We start from the raw sequence: 24,508 nt of genomic DNA, 5'->3' as shown, positions 1-24,508 counted from the left end.
AATGAGGGATCAGATGAAAGCACTCCACTTTGGAGCACCCTTGGGGACTTGTTCCCTAGGGTCAATCTGTTGCATCATTGGGGCTGGGCTGATGCAGCCCATCAGCTGGAGGTGGGGTGGGTGGATTGAAGCCCCCATGCCTTATGCCCCCTCGAGCCTCCCACCTTATTCAGTTCAGGCCGTGCAACCTCCAGACTGCAGCTCACTGTCCCTCCCTTCTCTCCCCTCTGTTTCTGCAGAAAGCACCAGAGCTGGGAGTGTTGCCAGCAGATTGAGGGAAGTGATTATTCCACATATCTGGAGTACTGTGTCCAGTTTTGCGTCTCTCACTACAGAAAGGATGTGGACAAATTGGAAAGAGTTCTGCAGAGGGCAATGAAAATGGTTAGGGGGCTGGGGCACATGACTTATGAGGAGAGACTGAGGGAACTGGGATTATTTATTCTGAAGAAGAGAAGACTGAAGGGGGATTTAACAACAGCCTACCTGAAATGGGGTAAGGATGGAGCTAGACTGTTCTCAGTAGTGGCAGATGACTGAACAAGAAGCAATGGTCTCAAGTTGCAGCAAGGGAAGTTTAGATTAGATATTAAGAAAAACTTTGTCAGGAGCAGGGTAGTAAAGCACTGGAACAGGTTACCCAGAGAGGTTGTGAAATTTCCATTTTGAAGGCTTTTAAGACTTAGCTAGACAAAGTCTTGGCTGGAATTATATAGTTGGGATGGTCCTGCTTTGAGTACGATATTGGACTAGATGACCTCCTGAGGTCCCTTCCGACCCTAATTTTTCTATGATTGTCTAAGATTCTAAGATTCTACCTCTTATGCGCTATTAGGCATTCTACCTCTTAAGCCCCATTTTGAGTCTTAAGTGGTTAGACATTTTGTATAGTGAAAAACTTTCACCGACAAGGTAAAATCCTGTTGCCACAGACAGTAATGGACATTTTACCATTCATTTCAATGAATCTAGTATTTCATCCCCACGTAAACAATAATTAGCAATATGCCTCCTAGCAAATATTTGCATAGGTCTCTCACCTTCAGATGATTATCAGATAATCAAAAAGAACTATAAGTGTCTTGTCCACCTTTGCTGCTTTTAGACATTGTTTTTTAGATTTCATTTAGGGACAGGAGAATTGACTTCAAAAAGGAGCATCAGTGTAGAAAAAGGCTTCACCAAAAAGACTCAGTTTCTCATATTTGTGTAGTCACTGATTAAATATTCTGTGGACTATTCTTAAGTTTGGGAATTGATATTCTATTTTTTAATGAATTTTGATGATTTTTTTTTGAAACATCAAGGTTTAGAGAACATCATATGAAGGAAACTGCACTTAGGTTACAGAAGGGGTTTGGTTTAATGGCTACTTGTCATTTCAAGTGGAGAGTATCTAAACCACTTGAACCTAGCAGGTAGTCTTAGGCCTGGAGCAGAGTATAAGCACTTTATTATCATAGGCATGGGCAACTGGTGCCATCTCAGTCAGGGGGGGCACATGCCCCCCCCCAGAGACCAATCAGCGACTTGGGGGGTCCCCCCATGGCCAATCTCATCAACTGGGGGGTGTCCCCCTGAAATCAATCTCATCGACCAAGATTGTTAGTTTTTATTCAATAAGTGAAACTCTTTGAATTGCATTTCCATTGAGAATCCTGATGTTTACATTTGTTTTCTGCGATTACTTTCATTTATGTCTTAAAATATGCCTGTTTTATAATGAATGAATGCTCCATCTAGAAAAAGTGTATGATAGAATATCTGCAGAGCCACAAGCACTTAAAGAATACTCAGGTATTACTGAGGTATTCAAATAATGTAATGCTTCATGGTAATTTAAGAATAGGAATACAGAGAAATATGAGGAAACATAATTCAGTTTGTATTCAAGTAAATATTAATGGAAAAATATCCAAATATCCCCTTAGCTTTACCCAATACACTACACAGTTCAAACCATGATAAGAGATCTATTTGGGCCACTTGTAAGCAGGGGAAGTGACTATGTATTTATATATTCACAAATCCCTCATGTCCTTTTGCCACACAGTCTGTGTCTGTGCCTTATCCTGTTGCATCAAGTTCTCCAGATTTAATAGCATTTGCTTATTGCTGTAATTTTCTTCTGAAAACCATGGCACTGCTAAAAGTGAAATGTTACTATTCAGCAGTATTGAAAATGATCTTGCTGGAATACAGAGCTGCAAGAAATTCTTAACAGAAGCAAGACTGTAGCTCCCTGAATGAGCAAAACTCAACTCGACACAATCAGTCAGCCTTCACTAGCAAATCCTTCTATAAAACAATGCCATTGGCTGTTTGTTGAATAAATTGTGGTTATCCCAATTCTTTCTGTGCCGCTTTGCCTACCAGTCTTTACCCCTCCCTTTCCCTTCTTCTCTCCGTTCTATCCGGTATGGTTCATACTTGGATTTCACCCTTTAAGATTCATAGTAACATCTGCAGATGTGCCCTTCACTTATCAAATTTTGCTCCATGTGACAAGTAACCTTCCAGCATTCTCCTGAGTCTGACTGCAGAAATGAAGAGGAATTCATTATAAAACAAAAGCTAAAACCCAAGCGTGCAGTAAGAGTAGTGTCCTTTCTTTCTCGTTCCCTCTCTTTCTCTCTTTTTAACAAGCTATCTGATTTTTGCAAGTATTTATGATAAGCAAAGCAGCAACAATGAAATGAAATACAGAATCTCTCTTAACAATGTTTCATTTAATCTGACTTGACCTTCTTGAATGAGGTTCATACGGCACAGGACATGAAAACAGATCCTATTCAAATCAGGGCCAAAAAATCACATTAAAGATTTGCTTTAGAACCATCACTAAGCCAGATGGTTTAGGCTTGATATCTTGGCATCTTTCTGCTCATTTATATTCCACCACCAAATCCATTGTAATTGTCAGTATCTCTTTTTTTAGCAGGGAGAGAAGGTTCATTTATAACTTCCTTCACACAACAGAGAAAAGAACAGAATATTATATTGTGTGTGCATATCTCTACTGTAATCAGAGGCTTCAAGTAATGCTTTGATTATGTGGATTTCATATAGCTAGTGTGAAGATGTCCAGTAGGAGGTTATTATTCATTGGGATGGCCCATATCTGGCATGTTTAAAGCGTGAAGAATATGTTGTTAAAAAAAATGTTGTAGAAGGAAGCTCAGGAAAAATTGTTGACATATTTTGACAGACCAGACCATGGTTTGGAAAGTTTCCAAATGAAATTGGAATAAAGCTGAAGGGTTTGTTTGTTGATGACACATAATTGATACATATGATTAGTTGCATTTCCATGTATATAGTGAGGATATATTGGATGCATATTTGGGTCTTGTTCATGCACAAAAAGTTGAATCATTTTAACTGAGAGACTGCCTACACTCAAACAGGACCAGGTCAATGAAAATGCTGCAGATCTCTGTGTGGACACTTCTTCATTGTGTTACAAGTAACCTGTTTTGGTTTAGCTTAAACAGCTTGTAACCAACTGAAATTTAATTTGCACACTGAACGCAGAGTATGTACAGATGTTATATTTGGATTGACCTAACCAGGGTTAGGTTGATCTAAATGTCCACTTGCACAGATGTTCTCTGGGCTTAAATTAGCAAAAAAATGACATGTCCAATTGAAATTAGTTCACCTCAGGAGGTGAAGAAACTTAGACTGAGAAAGGATTAACATGATCTAGGAAGGGGTTAACCTGATCCAGTGAATGCTATTGCCTCCAGCCATTTACACACAGTCCTGGGGCTAGGAAATCCCAGCCACTTGCCCCAGCCCTGGAGCTGTGTTGTTTCTACCCACCACTGACCCTGACCAAGCTATTTTAAACTTCCAGCCTTCCCTTTCCCCAGATGGGCAACCTCTTCCCCATCCCCCTCCCCCTGTTGACCCACCAAACTCTCCTCTTACCCCAAATTACTTACCGTGGGCTGCCCACACTGCTCCTGGCAGCAGTGAACACCTGCACATGCCACTTCTGTTCTCAGTTAGGCAGCTAACTTTAAGCTATCTAAATCTTGATGAGGTATAGCAAACATTTGTCTATCCCCTGAGAGTCCATAGCCTTTCATACCAGTTTAACTAACTAACTTTACACTCAAAACAGAAATGCTACAATTCTGCATTCAGGGATGGCCCATATTATGTATTAAAATCAATTTAGTTTAACTAGCTATATAGCATATTAAATTTACACCCTATATTAGGCCAGGATAAATTTCCTGTGCAGATGAATCCTTAGCAAGTGTAGTCACACCATGTTCATCTACACATGCATATTAATGCAACACAATAAGCTTCCATGCTTATTGCACTGGAGTTTATTTTTCCTGGGTGCCACATTTACATGTGCACGTGGGGCCACAGCACATTGAGCCTGATCAGATCAAAACAGCCCCAGGTGGGAGGGTGTGGGGGGAGGGGAGGGGGAAGGTGGCAGCCTGCCAGCCCAGGGATGCTCCAACCTGGTTCAATGTGCTACAGAAGGGCTGGCTGGGGCATGAGTATGCTCCAGTGAAGGGCTAGTCAACAGGCAGCTTCCACACTGAAGTACCCTTATGCCTCAGCCAGCTGGGCAGTGCCTACACATGTGCTGCTATGCATGAAAAAACTCTGTAGCTGGATAATACTTGTATTTACAAGTACTAACCTGCTGCAGAGTTTATTAGTTTCCTGTGGCCTAATAGAGGCACACATGTAGATGCTGAGACATTTACTGTGGAGCTAATTAGTCTATTTGGCAGTAAACATCTCATGTAGATGTGGGTTTTCTTTAACTCACAGATATTTGAACATATAGACTATAACCATAGAAATATATTTCAATTGTAATTCCAAAAACCTTTGACACAGAGGAAAAAATAATTTATTATGCTGTGCTGGCTGATTTACTGTACAGATAAGCTTGAGTTGTCACTTTAAATACCACTGATGGATTTAATTCCAGACCACATGACTGAGCCAGTATTTATCTGTTTCCAATTCAGTTGCACAGTTCTGTCAGTTAATAAGTGGGCTGAATGTGTAAGGCAAACTACAGAGTGCCTAAGGACCTAGGAAATCCTAGCCACAATTTCAAACCCAGGGCAAAATTCACAAGCTGGAGTATTGTAGATCCATTGTAGATAAAATGAATAAATAGTATTGCAGGAAGAATTTCCTCACACAGTCATACAGGAATGATCCAGATCAGGAATGATCCAGATCAGTAATGATCTTTACTCTGATTACTCTGAAATCCCTTAATGCCTACATTTGTTTAATTGGCAATGCAGTGCATGTGCACCCCCTGTGATTGGCTGCAGCTGATGCCGCTCACCACCCCTCGCCACTGTCACTGCTGGCAGCATCTGCGGGTGATCACCAATCGCTGCTGGCCACCACCAATGCTGCTGGTGGCATCTGCAGGTGGTTGGCATGCCTCTGGGGGCATGCATTGTTCATGATTTGTTTGGTGCATTTTAGACTGCAGATATTGCTGGACACATGCATGTAGGCCCCTGTAAAGAGAAAGCCTGACTCTATTACCTAGTTGTAATGACACTAAGGAAGGAATGGAGGAGCTCTGGGCTCTGGTCCCTGCTCCAGACATGTGTTATGCACTTTACATTGGCCAAAAAATAGAAATAATCCTAAGAAGAGGAAGTGTAGCCCAGGCCTCCCTTTGCTACAGCTGAATGCTCTACAAGCTACAAAGGCAGGATCTCTTCGGTTTGCTCTCTTTCTCAGATCAGAGTTGTTGCACTCTCAGGTGCTGAGTTGCCCAGCTTCAACAGGTAAGATAGAGGGTAGCTTCCAGGCTATTTGGTAACCTGTTTATTAGAAGGAGTCAATATTTGAATCCTCTCAGGTGCAGACAGCTCCATACCCCAGATCTCTCATTTTTTTCAGGCAAGTGCTTAAACTACTGGATTGTTCTACATAAAATGGCTGATGGCAGAACTACCTCCCTCATCCCAACAGTGAGTCCTTTAGGGACAGATTCCTAACTTATTAGACATTATGAATACCTTCAGAGGCCAAAAGGGATTTTCCCCCAATCCTTTGTGTGTTACATATATATTTTTGGAAGTGTTGTTTTCTAGACAACCCCTAAATACTTAGGTGTGTATGTGTGTATATAGATTATATATATATATATATATATATATATGTCCAATTTAACCAGAAAGATTTTAAGCAGTTAAAGGTGACTGCAATCCAATCATGGCATGCAGCAACAGATGCATCTCAAGAAAAACCAAGGAAGTGATTCTTCCACTTTACTCAGCCCTGCTGAGACTGCAGCTGGAGTACTGCATCCAGTTCTGGGTTCTACACTTCAACAAGGATATGGAAAAGCTTGAGAGAGTTCAGAGAAGAGCCACCCATATGTTCAGAGACTTGCAAGGCAAGCCATATGAGGAAAGCCTGAGGGACTTTGTTCTCTTCAGCCTAAAAAAGAGAAGGCTGAGAGGGGACCTAGTAGTAGCTTATTGCTCTATCGGGGGAATAAATCAAGGGCTTGGTGAACAACTGTTCACCACGGCACCCTTGGGGAAAACCAGGACTAATAGCCACAAACCACTGGAATACCGTTTCAGGCTTAACACCCTTCACACCCATGCCCTCCCGCACACACAACCACACCCCCCACAAAGCCCACACCCACACACCCCAACACACACCTCACACACCTCCACACCCTACCCCACACACCCCCACACCCTGTCCATACCCCCAACAAACCCCACACCCACACCCAAAACTGACCCATACCCCCACACCCTATCACAGACACACACACCAACCATACCCCACACCCCCACACATAATATACAAAAGTAAGACTTTATTTTGAGCTATTATGTAATTTCCTGTATATATACTACATAAGCATATGTAAATAAAGACAAAGTATTTTTTAAATAAAATTAAAATATGTTATAGTAGATATTTGATTTTTAGCATATGATTTGGTTTTTTTCCATTTCAAGATGGTGCAACCCCCAGAAAGACTATTTCCAGAGGCAAGGGGAGGGACTTTCAGTGGCAAACGTTGGGAGTTAAGGGCAGGACTTTCAGACCCAAGATGGTGACCAGGGGATGGGGCACCTGTCAAGGGTCATGGCTACCCATGCAGCCCTCAATGGCTCGCTAAAACTTATTGAGTGGCCCTGAAGCTGAAATAATTGCCCACCCCTGCCCTAATGCAAAGTTGCTTGATATTTCTATGGTGTTAATGCAAGTGCCAAACAATTTATTTTTTATGAATGAGCATCTTTTCCCTTCCCTTCCTTTCTATCCTCCTATCCCATCTATCTCCAGGTTTTGTATGGCTGCCCATTACTGTAATATCTCTACACCTTTTTCATCAATTTGATTATCAATAATATTACTTTGGGCTTTAGGATGCATTTTGGCTCTTCTCCTTGTGCTGGTTCCAGAATAAAGAAATTGAATGATGTTAGGGATATGCTAAGTGATCTGATCAGTAAGGTAAACTTGCTCAAGAGTTGTGAAAGGTTATAACATTTCTGAATTTTCCAAATTAATCTAGAGGATACTGCAACAAACTATACATCCACATTATAGATCTGATTAAAAACACTTGAGGTCACACTTGGAAGACACTAAGTAAATCTGTAAACTTCAAGAATCCTGTCTTCCATGTCCCACATCACATCTGAAAGGCTAGAGACACAACACTGAAGAGTTAAAAATATTTTTTTAAAGGGCAGGGGATCTCATATGTCAGCCACTATCTAAGTAGATAATCTGATAGAGAGACAGCAAGACACTGGGGAGGGAATCTATCCACTAGGATAGTCCCAGAGGCAGGGAATGCTAAGCTAAAGGCTAAATAAGATATGCAAGTTATCTATTTTATTGTTTTATTACAGGATTTCCTCTGAAATGCTATTCTTCTAAATAAATAATGCTTTCTATAAGGAGATTCTTGGGTTACTGCTTACCAGTACAATTAATCAGAAATATATTGGAAATGTTGTTGTTGGAAAATGCCAAGTCATGTAAATTAAACTTTGTCATGGAAACGATCAGCTTAATAACATTTCAGTGAAATGATTTTTCATTTGAGAGAGGGAGTAATCAAGACCTCAACCCCCCCCCCCGCAAAAAAAACCCCAAACAAAAAACAAATAGTTTGTTGGTTAGAGTACTTCCCTGGAGTGCAGAAGGACTATGCTCAGTTTTTCATTCTGCCCATTTCAGAACACGGACTTGCAATTGGGTCTATCTGCTGTAAGTGAAGGGAGTTCAGTAGGCATAGGGATCCCTTTCTACCCTCCCTTTTTCACAGAAATGTTCAAATTCTTGATTTCACTGTGATGTGGGTGTGCCCGCCGGGCCTCGAACAGCTTGTCCCAGGCAGCTTTGGTCTGGATAGAGGATGGTGTCCGCCTTGTTATCCCAGGTGGCCCGTCAAGTGAATGTTTATTCCCAACGTGGTCCCCCCCTATCTCGTCTGCCACAACTTTGAATCTTACTACAGTGGGAGGGTTGGGACCACTTGGATTTCCCTGAGGGCGCACGGTCTCTCTGACAGTCTTCTGCGAGGCTCCATCTCCCTTCTACCTTGCCCTTATACTCAGCCTGGCAGGTCACCGTTGTTCCTGTGGCCAAGCTCCCAAGTGACGGGCCCCTAGTGTCTCCTAGGTTACCGAGCACCTTGATTTTTCTTAATGCTAACCCTGAGCCTGAGGCTCATACCACCATTGGGTCTCCCCTGGTGCCCTGATACTCAACCCCTTCAGACGTGGGAAACACAAACCATAGCACAACAAAACCTTAAAAGAAAAGAGCGTTCTAGACACACCTCTCAGTACCCCCCAGTACCCACATCTGGCCCCTAAGGCCTAGCCAGACAAACCCTGGTCCCCCTTGACTTTTATGAGACTATCCTCAGCTCCCCACATGGTCTTGGTACCCATGGCTCCCCACGGGCTTCCTTTCTCTTGCCGCCCCGGCTCCTATATCTTCGGATCCCCTGAGGCCCTCCACCGTCCCACCTGGTCAGATGCTGGGTCATGGGTTGGCCTCTCCCCCTCCTCCACGACGGCCATGGGAATTAGGGTCCTTCCGGGCTCTTCCCTCCTGTTCTTCAGTTCTTCACATGGGAGCTCCCGCTCCTAGGGCCTTGGCGTCTTTGCTGCAGCCAGTGGCTTCTGGCTCACCCCGCAAGGCGTTGGATCCTCCCTGGCTGGGGAACACCACTTCTGGCCCTGCTCGCTCTGCTTGGAGCTTAATGGAGGTCCCTCTGACTGGGGTTTCCCCTGGCGTCTGATGCCCCACCTCTTTGCTGGCCGCCCGCTTTATTTCCACCTACTGGTGATCGCCGCTGACATCACCAGCCGGCCGCAGCTATATAAAGGCGCGGCTGATGACTTGCATGGGCTCCTCCTGGTGTTCCCGCACCACCACGGGTCTTGCTGTAGGTGAGTGTTCCCTTTTACTTTTGTTTTTTTCTCCCTGTTCTTCCCCGGACTCCTTCTCCTGGGGTTCCCCCCTTGCCCATTTGGGTCCTCCCTTTTGTCTCTCCCTGCGACAGTGGGACAAAAATAAACTTTGAATTCTCCATATTTTTCTAGACAGGACAGTCTTATTTTCAAGCCACTGCTAACTGCCATTGTCATTGTCATAGGTCAGAATTGTAGGGTATAGACATAAACCAACCTGCCAAGATGAATCATAAGGGATACACAAGGAACTGCAACCCAGGACCTGATTTAAGAGTGGGAGAACCATGTCACTTCACTACAGGAGGTGGTTTTCATGCTGAAATGCACTGAGAACAAGGAGGAAGGATCAGAGTTGATGTTAACCTGGTGATTATTACAACTCTCCAGGATTAAAAACAAACAAACAAAAAAACCTGAACACTGTTTATGGTAATCTTGTTTGATGACTTGTTCGATGATTTACAGGGTCATTGAAAATGGATAGCTGATGATGTGAAAGTTGTTCTGGTTATGATGAAAGAACTTTGTCAGACTGGAATGTTTTGGAGCATTTTCTAATTCTGGTGACATGTGGACTCAGCTGATCTCCTCTGGAAGTTCCTCTGGTAGCTACCTTTTCCCTCGTATTAATTTTTATTATATGGTGAGAAAGCCCTGGTTGGGAAAATGTATCAGAATGTCAATTAATTCTTAGCCCCAATAAAGTTAAAGGAAATTTTGCCATTGATATGAATTTTGTTCTATATGCAAGAGTCAACAGCACGAACGGGCAGTGCAGTGCTTCATTTTTAAAGATGTGGAGCTGTATGGAAAGCCTCCTATCAGTAAAAGACCTATTCAGTCTGAACAGTTAAAATCAGAGAAGGATGAAAATCAATTACAAGAGGTGCATATGCAGGAGCCAAAAACAAAACAGTGTTCTCTGAAGAGAGTGGGGTTATATTTTAGTTAATTATTCCTTTGTTAAAGTTCATTCTTGATAGGATGTTATTAGGTTAATAATCTTAACGTTTGTGGGTGAGTTATAGCAGACTGCTGAGTCACCAATATTTTTCTGGCTGTTTTGTACAAAACAACCTCTGAGAACTGGGTTCAAATGATTACAAAAAGACTCAGTGTCACCAAGAGTTCAAGGATTCATGACCTCTACCTGAGAACTGCAAAATGATAGTTCATAGTTTCCATCCAAATCCATAAATAAGCATGGCCACACTTTGAAAAGTTATAAATCTAAGGCTTAGCCACATAAGCAAACTTCTTTGGGGTAACTTAAATCTTTTCTGAAACAAGTTTAGTTAAACTAATGTAAAACCCTTTGCTGATAGACTGAAATCAATTCCCAATTGACTTAAAGTAAACCCAAATAAGCTACTTGGAAGTAAGACTGTCTGCACAGAAGCTTGTGCTAGTTAAAATTTCAAAATAAAACATTTTAAAATCGGTCTTTTCTTAAAATCATAGAATTTATGGCCAAAAAGAACTATTATAATACACTTTACTGAAACATGACACAGAACAGAGTCTAATCCAATAATTTCTGTACCTATCCCAAATTTATGTTTGAGCTAGACCACATCTTTAAAAATACCAATTCTTAATTTCAAAACTCCAAATGGTGAAAAATCCATCATAGCCCTAGAAAAACATCCTTGTTTCAACTTGTGCCAGGGGTTAATCACCCTCCGGGCTCAATGCAAGCCTTCTTTCTTGTCTTGATTTGTCAGGCTTCATCTTCCAACCATTGCATCCTGTTACAACTTTCTCTTCTAAAATAAAGGCAACATGCTACCTAAAATCTCTTCCTCATGCTAGTTCTTATAGACTGTGATTCACCTCCTAACCATCCCTCAGACAGAATTAAACAGACTGAGCTTCTTAAGTCTATAAGGCTGGTATTACTAGAGCTTGATGCCTTCTTTTCTGAGTGCTTTCAATTTTTGATGTATAGATACTAAAAGTAGATATAGTATTCCAGAGCCAGTCTTGCCAATGCAATGTAGATAGGTAATACCATAGCCTGATTCTGACTTGATAAGTCCATTTATATATCTAAGTATCACTTTACCCCGTAACTACAGCATCACACTTGAGAGATCAAAGCTGTTTGGTTATCTACTGAGGCTCCTAAACCCTTTGCAGTGTCACAATATATTTCAGGATACTGACTACTAAACTGTAACCTAAATTCTTTATTACTAAAGATACAACTTTCACTTTGTTAAAGATATTGAATAATATAGTGTCAAGAACAGATCTCTGTACGATCAAATTGGAAACAAACTCTATGATTTATTACTTAAATTTATAATCACATTTTATATCTATTGGATTAACCAAGTTTCAATTATCTCTGGACAGAAAATGTTCTCTCATCCCTAAAAAAAATACGAGATTTTAAAAATTGTTTGCAATCTGACTGGTTGAAATGCTGAAATCTTACATTTTTTTTCCAAACAAAAATCAAAAAGAAAAAATTAGTTCATTTTAATAGTTTTGAAAGATTTCATTTTCTTTTGGACCCTCCTAATATTTTAAAACATAAATAGGTTATATTCATAAGCAAAAATCATTTTGAATTATAAAACTATAATTATTCATTTTGAAGACATTAAATGAAACATTCTGATAACTGCAAACCTTCCTTTAAATTTGTTTTGAGTTGAAAAGAAATCATCAAAAATTACCCTTAACCAGAAAAAAAAATGTTTTGGACAAACTGGCATTCCCAAAGAGCTATAGTTTTAAATCACTTAATGTAGGCTATATTGATTTTTGTGTAGTATTTTTTTCTCAGTGTCATGTGGGACTGAGTCAAATGCCTTACAGAAGTCTAAGCATATTACATCAACAGTTACCTTGACAACAACATTTGTAATCTTATCAAAAAACTGTTTCTAGTTTATTTGACAAGATCTGTTTTGAGAAAACCATGTTTACTGCATTAATTATGCTATGATCCTTTAAGACAATGAATTATATCCCAAATAACAATTCCCATGATCACAAGCCTCATGTTATCTAGTAACTGCAGTTAACCTGGCTTAATTTTCTTGCTCAAACAAGGTTAGATCACTTGTGCTCACCTGTGCATAGATCATTTTCACACCTCTAGTAATTACTTTGTAAACTAGGTTTAATAACTTTGTTTTTAGGGTATTTTAATAGCAATGAAAATTTGTACATTTTCCCAGCTTTGCATAAAGTGAAAAATTTCTCATTCTTCCTTTGAATTCTCTTCAGAAATAAAAGATCCTCCATGAGTAACAGAACTCATTCTTACATGCATACTCACCAGGAGAAAGTTGATTATTATACACAAAACCAAAATACTGGAGAAAACAGGGATTGGTGATACATATTAGAAATACAGAACGGGTTCTAGTGTTTGCTGGCAATATTATGGTACATATCCAAGGGAACCTGAACTTTTCCTTTGAGTTGCAACAAAGGTCAGAAACAGAAAACCTCAAAGGTAATAGCCTTGGAAAATATTGAAATTCAACAGAAGGGGGGGAAAAACTTTTTGCAACTCCAGTGACATCTGTGCTGTTACACCAGGGGTAAATTATGCTAATGAAAAGTAGGCTTGCACCAGTAAAGATGTTTTGGGCCAATACCGATGGCCAATTTTAACGAGCCATATCAGCTGATACCAGTCCGATTGCTGATATGCAGCTGGGCAGCTTGGAGTTCAGCATCCAGCTGGTAAGTCTGTTGGGGGAGAAGGGGTGGGGGGAGATTGAGGCCCCCACAGTGAGGGAGGGAATGCAGCTGGGGCAGACACTGCACCGCCAGGGCAGGACATGGTACAGAGCCACCAGCAGCTCATCTGGGGGGTGCAGGGAGGGGGTGGGAATCTCCTGCTGCTGCACAGACCCCAGGAGGGCATGGGGAACATGTGCTCCCTGATCTGCATTCAGGGTAAGGGTGGGCTGCTGCTGTGGGCTAGAGCTTGGGCAGTGCCAAGCTCTTCCCGGCTGGGCCGGGCTGTGCTCAGGGCGGGTGGCAGTGGCATGGGGAGGGAGTCTATGGGGGGATGCAGCCACCCCAAAATTCCCCATAGCTCCCCCAGCCCCCTTCCCAGTGCTGCCGCCACCTGCCCTGAGTGCAGCCTGGCCCAAAAACCTCACCAGGAACAACCGAGAATTGCCCCAGCCCCTGCCTCCAGCCCACCCTCACCTTGTATGCAGATCTGGGGGCACAACCCCCATGCCTTTCTGGGGGTATGTGCAGCAGCAGGAGCTGCCCCCACTCTTCATGCACAGCTCAGTCCCATCTTCCACCATGGATGGGCAGCTCCTGTCCCTGCCCCTGCCCCTGCCCCTGCCCCTGCCCCAGCCACAACCCCACTCCCTCCCTCACCATGGAGGCCTTGGTCTTCCCCCACCATGTCCTTTCTCTCCCCTCTCGTCCCTTCCCCCACAACAGACTTACCAGCCAAACGCAGCTGCTCTCCATGCTGCCAAGCTGTGCTCCTGGTCTCTTGCATGCATGCAGCATTTATTGGCCACGTTATCAGTCACATCAGCCAAAAAAACCCAATTGTAGATACAGTTGATTTTCCTTATATTGGTGCTGATGCAATAGGGGACTAATGTATCAGTGCACCTCTAATTAAAATTAAAAGCTATCTAGATACTTAAATAGTCCCATAAATGTGGTAAGCAAGTGCCTCAGAATTACTAATGTATGTTTTTTTACAAACACCCTTATGATAAATATATCATATGTGTGCTAGTAAATATCATATGCATGATGGTAAATATCCAGCACACTTACCGGCTGGGCAATTAATCTCTCAGCAGCACAGAAGCAGAAAGGGATCTCAGAGTCATAGTGGACTCCAAGATGAACATGAGTCATCAGTGTAATGAAATCATCAGCAAAGCTAACCGTACTTTATCAAGCACCAGAAGATGCATGTTGAATAGATCCAAAGAGGTGATACTTCCCCTCTGTTTGGCATTGATCAGACCACAGTTGGAGTACTGCATCCAGTTTTGGACGCCATACTTTAAGAAGGATGTGGATAACATAGAGAGGGTACAGAGAAGGGCCACTCATATGGTTAAGGCTTTGCAGGCCAAGGTCTATAAGGAGAAACTAGGGGATCTGGATCTCTTCAGCCTCTGAAAGAGAAGGCTGAGAGGTGATCTTGTGGCTGCCTACAAATTCAATGAGGGGGCAGCAGCAAGGAATTGGAGATACTCTGTTCACCAGGGCACCTCCTGGGGTATCAAGGAACAATGGTCACAAACTGACAGAAAGCATATTTAAGCTGGACATCAGGAAGAATTTCTTCACAGTAAGGGTGGCCAGAATTTGGAATGGGCTTCCACGGGATGTGGTGCTCTCCTCTACCTTGTGGGTCTTTAAGAGAAGGCTGGATATACATCTGGCTGGGGTCATCTGACCCCAGCACTTTCCCGCCCAGGGAAGGGGGTTGGACTCAATAATCTGATGGGGTCTCTTCTGACCCTAGCATCTATGAATCTATGAATCTATGATGTAGGGAAATATTATCATCTGCATTTTACAGATGGAGAAGGATAGGGACATTTGTTATCAATCACTTAAAAATCTGTACTAGATCAGGAATTGTATTCTGAATCCCAGAACAGTGCCAAAGATTTCCATTAGAGATACACATGCACAAGTACAAAGGCAAGGATTACCATATTACCAAACTATATTTCCTCTACTACAACTTGAGGCTATCGCTCCTAGTCCTGTCCCCTATAGCTATCCTCTCTGTAATTGCCCTTCAGGTATTAAAAGACTGTTATCAAATCCAACCTCAGATTTCTCTTCTCCAGACTAAATAACCCAAGTTCTTGCAACCTTTCCACATAAGTCATGCTTCCCAAACCCCTAATCTTTTTTGTAGTTCTGTGCTGGACTCTTTCCAAACTCTCCATATCATTCTAGAAGTGAGACACCCAAAATTGAACACAGTACTTCAGGTGAGGCCTCATCAATGCTGCAATGCTGAATAGAGTAGAAAGAGGTAAACAATGTGGTTCCCAGGGATCTGTGTTGGGACCAGTGCTGTTTAACATATTCATAAGTGATTTGGAAAAAAGATGAGTAGCAACATGGCCAAATTTGTACATAACTCACAATTAGTCAAAGGGATAAAGACTAAGGCAGACTTTGAGGAACTACAGAAGCATCTGGCATCATAGAGTGATTGGACAACTACATGGCAGATAAAAATCAATATAGATAAGTGCAAAGTGATGCACCTGGACAAAAATAACCCAACTATACCTACACTATGATGGGCTCTACATTAGCTGTTACCACACAGGAAAGAGATCGTGTGCGAGCCACCCCTGCATCACAAGTTGATGAAGTGGAGTTCAAAGGCTTGTCTGTGAAAAGTGGTTTGTAAACTCCCTTTGAGGATCAGGCCTGGGAGACTGGAGACAGGTAGTCGGGTGTTCTTGTCTTTGATAGATTTTCGGTGTGTGCTCATTCTGGTGTGAAGTTGTTGCTTGTTGTCTCCTACGTATTTTCCATCAGCGCATTTGGTTACCATGCCTGCTGTTTTCACCCCGCTCCCCCTTAACACACACATGTGATATGAGTTTTGGTTGTCAGCACCTTGAGGCGCAGTTTCCCAGAAACCCCTGCACCTATATCCTTGAAACATGGCAAGCTTTTGGCCTCATCAGGGGCTACCATGCCTGATGTTTTCACCCCCCTGTGCCTTCACTCTTACTAGTGACATGAGTTTTGCTCTGAACAGTTTGAGGTGCAGTTTCCCAGAAACCCCTGCACCTATATCCTTGAAACATGGCAAGCTTTTGGCCTCATCAGGGGCTACCATCCCTGCTGCTTTCATTTGAATCATGAAAGAAATGACAAAGTTATAGGCACTGTCATTATTCCCCATTATAGCCTATGGGTAAAACGTCAAAACGCGTTGAAACAGCGAGACCCCAGCACTCTTTCCTGCCTCAAAAGGGAGTCAGACTCAATGATCTGTTGAGATCCCCTCCAACCCGAGCATCTATGCATCTATGAAGATATGAAATGAAATGGAACAGTACTTCAAACAGCAACACGAAACACTGTCCCTTTGAAACAGTGAAACGGAAGTCAAAACGAAACACTGCAGTTTCGCACAGCCCTACCCCATATCTGTTTTCTAGGCAAACTGCTGCAGGTGGAGATGAAAACTTTTGCTTGTTGCCAGAGGTCACATGCTTCCAGCTTCCACCTCCCTGGGAGTCCAAGTCCTTTTCCTTCTCTTGCACTGCCTCTGGCGATCCTTCCTCCACAGTCCTACAGGTCTCCTCCAGCACTGAATTGATTTAGTCCTCATGGCAGAGAAAGATTTGGAGCATCTCTGCCTCCTCCTGCAGTTCTCTTTCTTGGTCCCTGGGGGACACTGCTAGGAGAAACCATTCACATTGCAGACCTGGCTGTCACTATAAGAAACCTGAAAGATGCAGTAGTCTCCACAGTGCCAAACCAGGACCGGGGTGGATGCTTCGATGGTGAGTGGTTCTGTCTCACAGGTGCAAGCAGGGGAAGAGCTGGCAGTGGCAGTGGCTCTAGTATTGCAGTGTCCTCCAGCCATTTCCCTGGTTATCTTAATCTACCAACTCTCTCTTTTTGCCCCACTCTCCAAACAGACCTTCCCTAGCAAAGTCCCCTGTAAACTAATCTGTTCACTGCTCCTGACTCAAAAGGTTTCCTTTTCCCTGCTAACCTGCTTCTGCTCATCAAGCTTACAGTGAAGGAACGTGCTGCCATTTTCTCAGCGCAGAGGTGCACTGCGCCACTGATACATGTGACGTGCGGGCACTTTCATTAGCACTGTTCATTAATTAAACATGCCCGGTGCTGCATCAGGAGCACATGTAAAAATGCCCTCCGGGATCAAAAGCTGTCAGCAAAATATACAGCCACTCTTACCCCTCTTTTAACCCACTTGGCTCTAATGCCAAAACATAATTGCTAGAAGTATTATCACTAAGTATCCATATTTCATGTAAACCGTGTTTCAAAATTTTTACAGCATTTGGGGCAAAATGCATGTTTGATGCCACCTGCTGTACCTGGTACAGCCCTCAGCAGCTGTGACATTTATAGCAGAATGCCATGGAAATGCTGCTGTCTCTTCAGCAAAATGGTGACAGTGCTGAACAGCAAAAAGGCTAATAAAGAGAGCTTTCCTGAGTGCCTATGGCAATGGAGGAGGAGTTCCCAATGAAAAGAAATATTGAAGACAAAGCTGGGATTCGACCTTAAAAGCTAATTGAAGATCTATATAGAAAAGCTATAGAGAGAATGACCTGAGGATGAGTTCATTTTGTAAGTGTTTTTCACTGTTTCCTTTGCCACATTTGCTAGGTATCCAGAATATAGCATTCTCACAGTCCTCCTTTTCCACTTTACATGATCTTCTTTTGAAATCATAACACTGAATGTGTGACACCACAATTATTTCCATGGCAACTGCTCACTGTCAAACAGAAAGCCACTGCAAGCCTGCACCACAGGAGCAATATGATCAGTAATTTTAGTCTGTCCAGTGAATTCCAAGTGGTGGAGAGGGTACATCACTGACAGAAAGGCCAACACAAAAAGCCCTGCACTAATCAAGCCTACTTGTAATGAGAGTACAAATAATGATCTCCAATCATCTGCAGCTAATGAACATCCCATTTGCTTCATCCTTAAAATGATAAAATATCAGTCTTGAAGCAACTGTAACATGCCTGAACAAGTTAAGTTTCAAGATCTAGCCCATCAAAATGCAAGCATAGAAAAATTGCCCTTCTGTTCTAATGTCATGTACCAATCAACAGCAATTCAGTTGGAAACAGATTGAAGTAAAGCTTATTGACTTTCTGTCCATCCAAAATGAATTCCAATCATTTAGCAAGCAACTGAAGAAAGTGCAATGTTAGAATTTGACAAACTGCATTTGAGTGTCATCCACATAATAGTGGAACCCCCATTATTTTTTGTCAGATAATACCCCATGTAAGTGATGATCTCCACTTTGAGTATTTAAAAAAAATGAGTGGAAGGCTGACAAGTGTTAAATGCTGCTATGGAAAGGTTCTGTAACTGCTTAAGTACAGGGAATCTTTGAGAGAGGTCTCATTCAAACCAATTGATTAACCCAGGAGAGCTCTAGAAAATTTACCAATATAGTATCTACTGTCTCCTAGAATTACATGCAAGTGTCATCTGGCAGTATTAGCTACTCATCCAACCTGAGGTTCTCCCAGGCACCCAGTTTCAGAAACAGTAATCAGGGCTACTGATAAACGCTCTAAGCATAGGAGAATTAATGCATGGGCCAGCTGGGGCTGGGCCCAGAGGCCCCTGGCCTGGCACAGTCGAAAACTGTGGCCGGGCCGGTCCAAACTGGGCGTGTGCAATATGGCAGGCCATGGCTGCTGGGTACTGGGTGGGGCACAAACCCATGCCAGAGCCCTGGAAATGGCTGAAGCCGCTGCCATCAGGGAGCGGAGCCAGGCACAATGCATGGATAGGACCTGCCAGTGGCAGGGTGGCCCCAGTGCAGCCAGGTCCCAGCCCAGCCCAAGCCTGATCCTGGGCATTGCCTGGGAGCCTCAGCTGGACTGAGCTGCGGTGAGGCAAGGGGCTGCCTTGGGACTTGGTCTGCGCTGCATGCGCCCAGTGGGCAGTGGTTCTGCACCCCCAGTGCCAGCCCCAGCATGGGCCTGCAGGCAGGGGCAACCACAGCTGGCCTGGGGGGCAGTACATCCCACTCTGACTGTTGCTCCGGCTGCACTGGCTGTGGATGGAGCCAACGGCTATGGGACAGGACGCAGGTCAGGGGGACCCTGGGCCGTGGAGAGGGGCCCCAGGTCCAGGGCCCCAATGAATGTTAATCCACCCCAGCGCAAAAACAATCATTTAATGAGATACTGTAAGACACAGGAATTGTGTTGTGTTCCCTTTTAACACTTAGTAAATGCCCATACAATTGCTTTGAAATGTTGCTGTGTAAAGATCAAAAGATATAACAGCCTCCTTGATTAATAAGCAGTCCAGTTCCTCAGCTGGTAAGTAAATCAGCACAGCAATACCGAAAATCTAGCTTTTTGCAATTTTCACCTTCATTAGGAAATTTCTCTCTCCCCTGAAGAGCCATAACTGGATGCCTCAGGACCCTGGGTAGCAGCTAAGCACAGGACAGCATCAGAGGCCATGCTCCTGGCAACCTGGCAGTGACAGGGCCAGTATTACAGCTGCCACTGTTTTTGTGTCCTCCCCTCAGGGTTGGTGCCTGGGGCTGGTGCCCTAGGGCATGCGTAGATGAAACGGGGGTCCTAAATTGAAGTGGTGGGTTTAAAAACCCCTGTGTTGTGCACACACCCTGCACTTACCTGTCTCTCTGGCAGTGGGGAGGGGAGGACAAGCTGCTGGCAGGCAGAGTGATCCCTGGGCTGGTGCTTCCCTCCACGGCAGAGGCAGCCCCCCTCCCCAGGCAGCACCCACCCACAGGCACCTGGCTGGGATGGTCCTGGGGAGCACCGCAGCTGTGGAGGGAAGCACCGGGCCCCTGCACAGCTCAGACAGGCAGGCAGGCTCCAGGGGAAAAAAAAAAAATCATCAGGCTTGCCCCTTTTCTTGGGCGAAGCCTGCTTTCCCAGGCTGCTGTCAGGCTGCCTGCAGGGCTTCGCTCAGCAGCTGTAGGGGCAGCAAACTTGGGATGCACCCCAAGTCATTTAAGGTGCATTATGCCACTGAATTTTCTACAGCAACTGGAATTAAGACGCGATACGAAACCGAGGTGTGCAAACACTGACACCATTAAAGCAGTGCAAAAGCATTTAGCCCACTTTAAAGTGTCATGTACACACGCCCCTCGTTTCATCTACACACAGCCCTAAGCACCCCCTCTTCATTATGCTACTCCTTCTCTGGGTAGTGTAGTCATCCTTCTTTTCTTCCTTGCCTTCCAGGTAATGGTTACAGGACAAATTGTGCTCTCTGGAGGCAAAAAAAAAAAAAATGTCTTTGCATTTTCCATAGCTTTGTCATGTACTTGATTACCTGGGTATGTATAAGTCCACTGACTTGCTTTGATCATGCACTAAAAACAACTGGACAAATTCTGTTCACAGTTTGCTAAGGTTGCCTGCATGCAACTCAAAACTAATTTTGGCTTGGTACTTCATTGACTTTCAGATTATCCATAAGCCTGTTCCAAAACAGACTGTGCTGTAGACACTGAGTCACCAACCTAGTTAAGATCAAGCAATACTTTTCAGGTACAAGATCTTACAGCTTTAGTAGGGTTACAGTCATGTGGAATTTGAGGGTTGTAATACCTCAGCCTACAAAATCAGATGAAATTTATCTCTCTCCCTTGCATGCCAATTCTATTACACTTTTATTATTTCTTACACCCCTGCTTTCAGCTTTAATTCTCCTGCACAAAGCACTTGCCTTTTCATTTGACTTCCCACTGGTGAACTTGCACAAGATGTTTGCTATGCTTAAAGAGAAAAGCACAACAGCCATAATCCTGCTTCATTGGAATGACACCTTCACAGTAAAAGGATGAACAAAATACTATTCATTAGTTTGAAAAGCAGAGCTTTTCATAAGGCCTCTGTCATAAATAGAACACTTGGTATTGGATTCATTGTTAAACCAGACGGCACGCAGAGCTGGCAGTATTTTGAAGCCAGGCACACAACCTGTTTTATCAATGAGTTCAAAAATAGTCAATACAATCTTGGGAAGAAAGGCACTCCTTCTTGCCCAAATGGCAGTAGAAATTTATCATAGAAGCTTTACCTGTGGATATGACTATACTCCTTTCATCTCAAGCAGTTATGAAAACAAAAACTCCTTGAAAGAGATACATTGTCAGGTGGTGACAGGGAAAGCTAGAAAGGTCTTTGGATTGCTTTATTTTGAATGTACTAAGAAAAAGAAGTAATCAAGCATTAAATGAAGTCATGTTAATGAACTTTGGATACTGTGTCCAATTCACAGCAGCATTTGGTTCGTAGAGGGTGCACTAATACATGGTATTTACTGTGCATTTAGTTTAGTACTTGCTTAATGAAGTACTAAGTAAATGCACAGTAACTACAGTTACTGCGCAGTAGTGCCAGTGTATGTTTTTTGTGACGCTTACTGCACAGTAGCCTAATATCACTGTGCAGTAGCATATCAGCACGGTTTTTGACCAGCACACTACTGCATAGAGTTATTAGGCTACTGAGCAGTAAGTGGCTCATGTACACATGCCCAGAAAATATAATAACTGCTTCATAGGATTTGTGACAGGACTAGCTAATTTTCAATTGGTTTTCCTCCCAGGTGTGTCCTTTGCAAAGTTGCTAAAAGTACTTCTGTGGAAGAGAGACCCCAGGTTATCCATTAGTCCCTAACCAGATGGTCACTCACACTGTTTTAACTTGTGTTTGGTGACAAGATGGAGATGACGTTCTCTAATAAGTACCGGAGTGCCTTTGACTCACCCTCTCTCCCCCTCCCACTAAAATATGATCTAAATGCTGTATCCTTCCTTACTTTACATTTAGTCCTTACTTAGAAGATTAAAATGAATAAAATGCCTATAGAGGGATTTGGCCTTTAAAGCTTCACATGACCCCAGGATGAGTTTTGTGAGAAATTTTGTTAGCATGACTTAAGTGACCAGAGTGGAGCTAAAGACCAGATCTGAAATGTGTACAGAAAAAAGCAGAAACAAATTGCCAATGGGAAAATGGAAATACTGACAGTGGAAAGGAAACCATAATAACGGGATAATTTTGAGGGATTAGATATTAGCACGTCACATAGAAGTGATTTAGTTGCTTACAAGTAATGGAAAACCAACATATTCCTGTGACTTTTTAAAGAAAAACCCTTCATTCAAAACTTTGTATGCAAAAACTTCCATTGAAATTTCAGACCAATTCAGCATTGAAGTGAAATGGAATATCATTCACTATTAATTTGTAAATTATTTGTTTTCTTTGACTTTGCTTTTTTTAACTGGAAAAAAAGGAATGACATTTCAGTAATTTCTGTTTGGAAAGTTGATCCAATTACATTTGTAATTTCTAAATTCCCTAGAAGCATATCAACAGAATGTAAATGCATTTACATTTCCCCACTAAAAATTTTGGTTTGCACAAAAATATATTTTTGTAAGGGTTATTTTTGCCACAAAAGAGGTTTGCTAGCATATTGGACAAAACTAGGTTCAAGAGGCTGATGTTTGTTACTAGCTCCTACTATTAATATGTTAGCCTTCCTCATACAAATCACTTAATATAAATCAGAAAAAAAATGTTATACTTGCCTACTGATCTCACAGGAGTATAGAAAAGAGCATCTTTAAGATACTCAAAACCTGAAGAGCCTGATTGTTCATTTACACCAGCAAATAATCACAAAATTCTAATTGCTTCATTGCATCTACTCTTCATTGACAGAAAAGTAACTAAGATAAAATAAGGCCCTTTAAATGGTAAGGAGTGGAGTATTTATTATTTAATTCACTCTCCTGCTTTGTAGCTATTGTTAGTATGGGTTGTATTTCTAATTTCCCAGCTCACAGCATTAAAAATTCATTTATACATATTCAGGACCCTAAGTATAAACAACCTCTGTGCCTTTCTAGCATTTCTGAACCACAGAAAACATCTACTGTTGAGGTTGTTGTTTTTTTTTAATTCTACCACAAGCTTGAGGGCCCCGAAGGAGATTTTATATAAAACTGACAAAACTTTAACTATGCTCAAGATGTATTTTTTCCTCAGTTTCTGTACCTGTTGGTACAGTATAATTGCAAACCTACCTCTCTGGAGGATAAATCAGAAGATCATGACAGTACAATTGGATGCAGTCAGGCATCTTCCACAGATTGATATGTTTTGCTTCACTCACTCCAGTCCCCCCTGCTGCTTCCCTACTTTTATCTCTAGATTTTCTTAGTCTGCTTGCTTCAGACCATGCATTGTGCGTGAGTGATGTCAAATGCATACTTGATTCATGCAAACCTTGTAGCAGCCAGTGAAATACAACTTGTCGGCATTCTTCAATTTTTCCCATGCCCTGCTAGCATCATGTGAAAGACAAAATGCATACAGGCTAGCCATCACCGGAAGCTGAAGTACTAGCTAAGTTTATCTGAGGTGTTCCTTTCTTGTGTCTTTGTGACAAGGTAATCAGCAGAATTCACAGATTCATTAGACTGTAATATCGCTGCACCATGAACACTTCTGCTATGGCCTTGAACACTCAGTCTCTGGGATTCTAGGCACTCACCCCAGTGCCCAGGCTACCAGAGTGGGATATCTAATGCATTAAAAAAGTTAACAAATATAAAAAACCCGTATGAGGTGTTCTGCATCCACTATTAAAAGTGGTTAGGTAAAAGTGTGTCTTTTTTATTTTGAACAGATTATTCCCCACAGTGCAATAAGAGTCAGATCTGCTGAAATTAGTGATAAAATAAATGTTCATTGTTTTCTGTATCTGCTGGTCAATACCAATTATGAAGACAGGAGCTAGAACATAAGTATTATCCAAATTATTAACTACACACTAGGAACATCTACATGAGATGTTCACTGCACAGTCAACTAATTAGCTGTGCAGTAAATGTTTTGGCATATACATGTGCACTTCCATTAGGCTGGAGTAAACTAATTTACTCCACAGCAGCAGATGTGTAGGTGCTGGAGGGGCTGGCTGGGGCATGAAGGTGCTTCAGTGTGGGGATTGACTGCCGGTTAGCTCTGCAGTGAATCTCCCTCGTGCCCCAGCCAGCCCGCCCCTCTGCAGCACATTGATCCAGGAGAGGAGCAGCCCCAGGCTGGCAGGCTGACTCCTGGGCTTGCTATCCGGGACTGGAAAAGAATTATGCCTTTTTTAAAGAAGCAATTTAACAAAGAATAAAATGGTGTTTAAATACTGAAGAAAGCAATTTAAAGATTTCAATGTATATATCTCAATTTTTCTTAAATTCCAACAATTTGCCTAATACTCTTGTATAATTTTTA

At 42.5% G+C, this 24,508-nt stretch overlaps 1 long non-coding RNA gene across 1 annotated transcript in view; it reads left to right on the top strand.

Annotated features, from left to right (window-relative positions):
* Window positions 1-378: 378 nt before the first annotated feature.
* Window positions 379-24,508, top strand: part of LOC112550382 — a 47,282-nt gene continuing 23,152 nt past the window's right edge. Inside the window, exon 1 of the long non-coding RNA XR_003094195.1 lies at window positions 379-496. This is a non-coding gene — a long non-coding RNA (uncharacterized LOC112550382). The remainder of the gene's footprint in view (window positions 497-24,508) is intronic.

This window comes from Alligator sinensis, unplaced genomic scaffold (assembly GCF_000455745.1).
Source record: "Alligator sinensis unplaced genomic scaffold, ASM45574v1 scaffold43_1, whole genome shotgun sequence".
Taxonomy (NCBI): Eukaryota; Metazoa; Chordata; order Crocodylia; family Alligatoridae; genus Alligator; species Alligator sinensis.
This window is presented reverse-complemented; position numbering and strand designations above follow the sequence as displayed.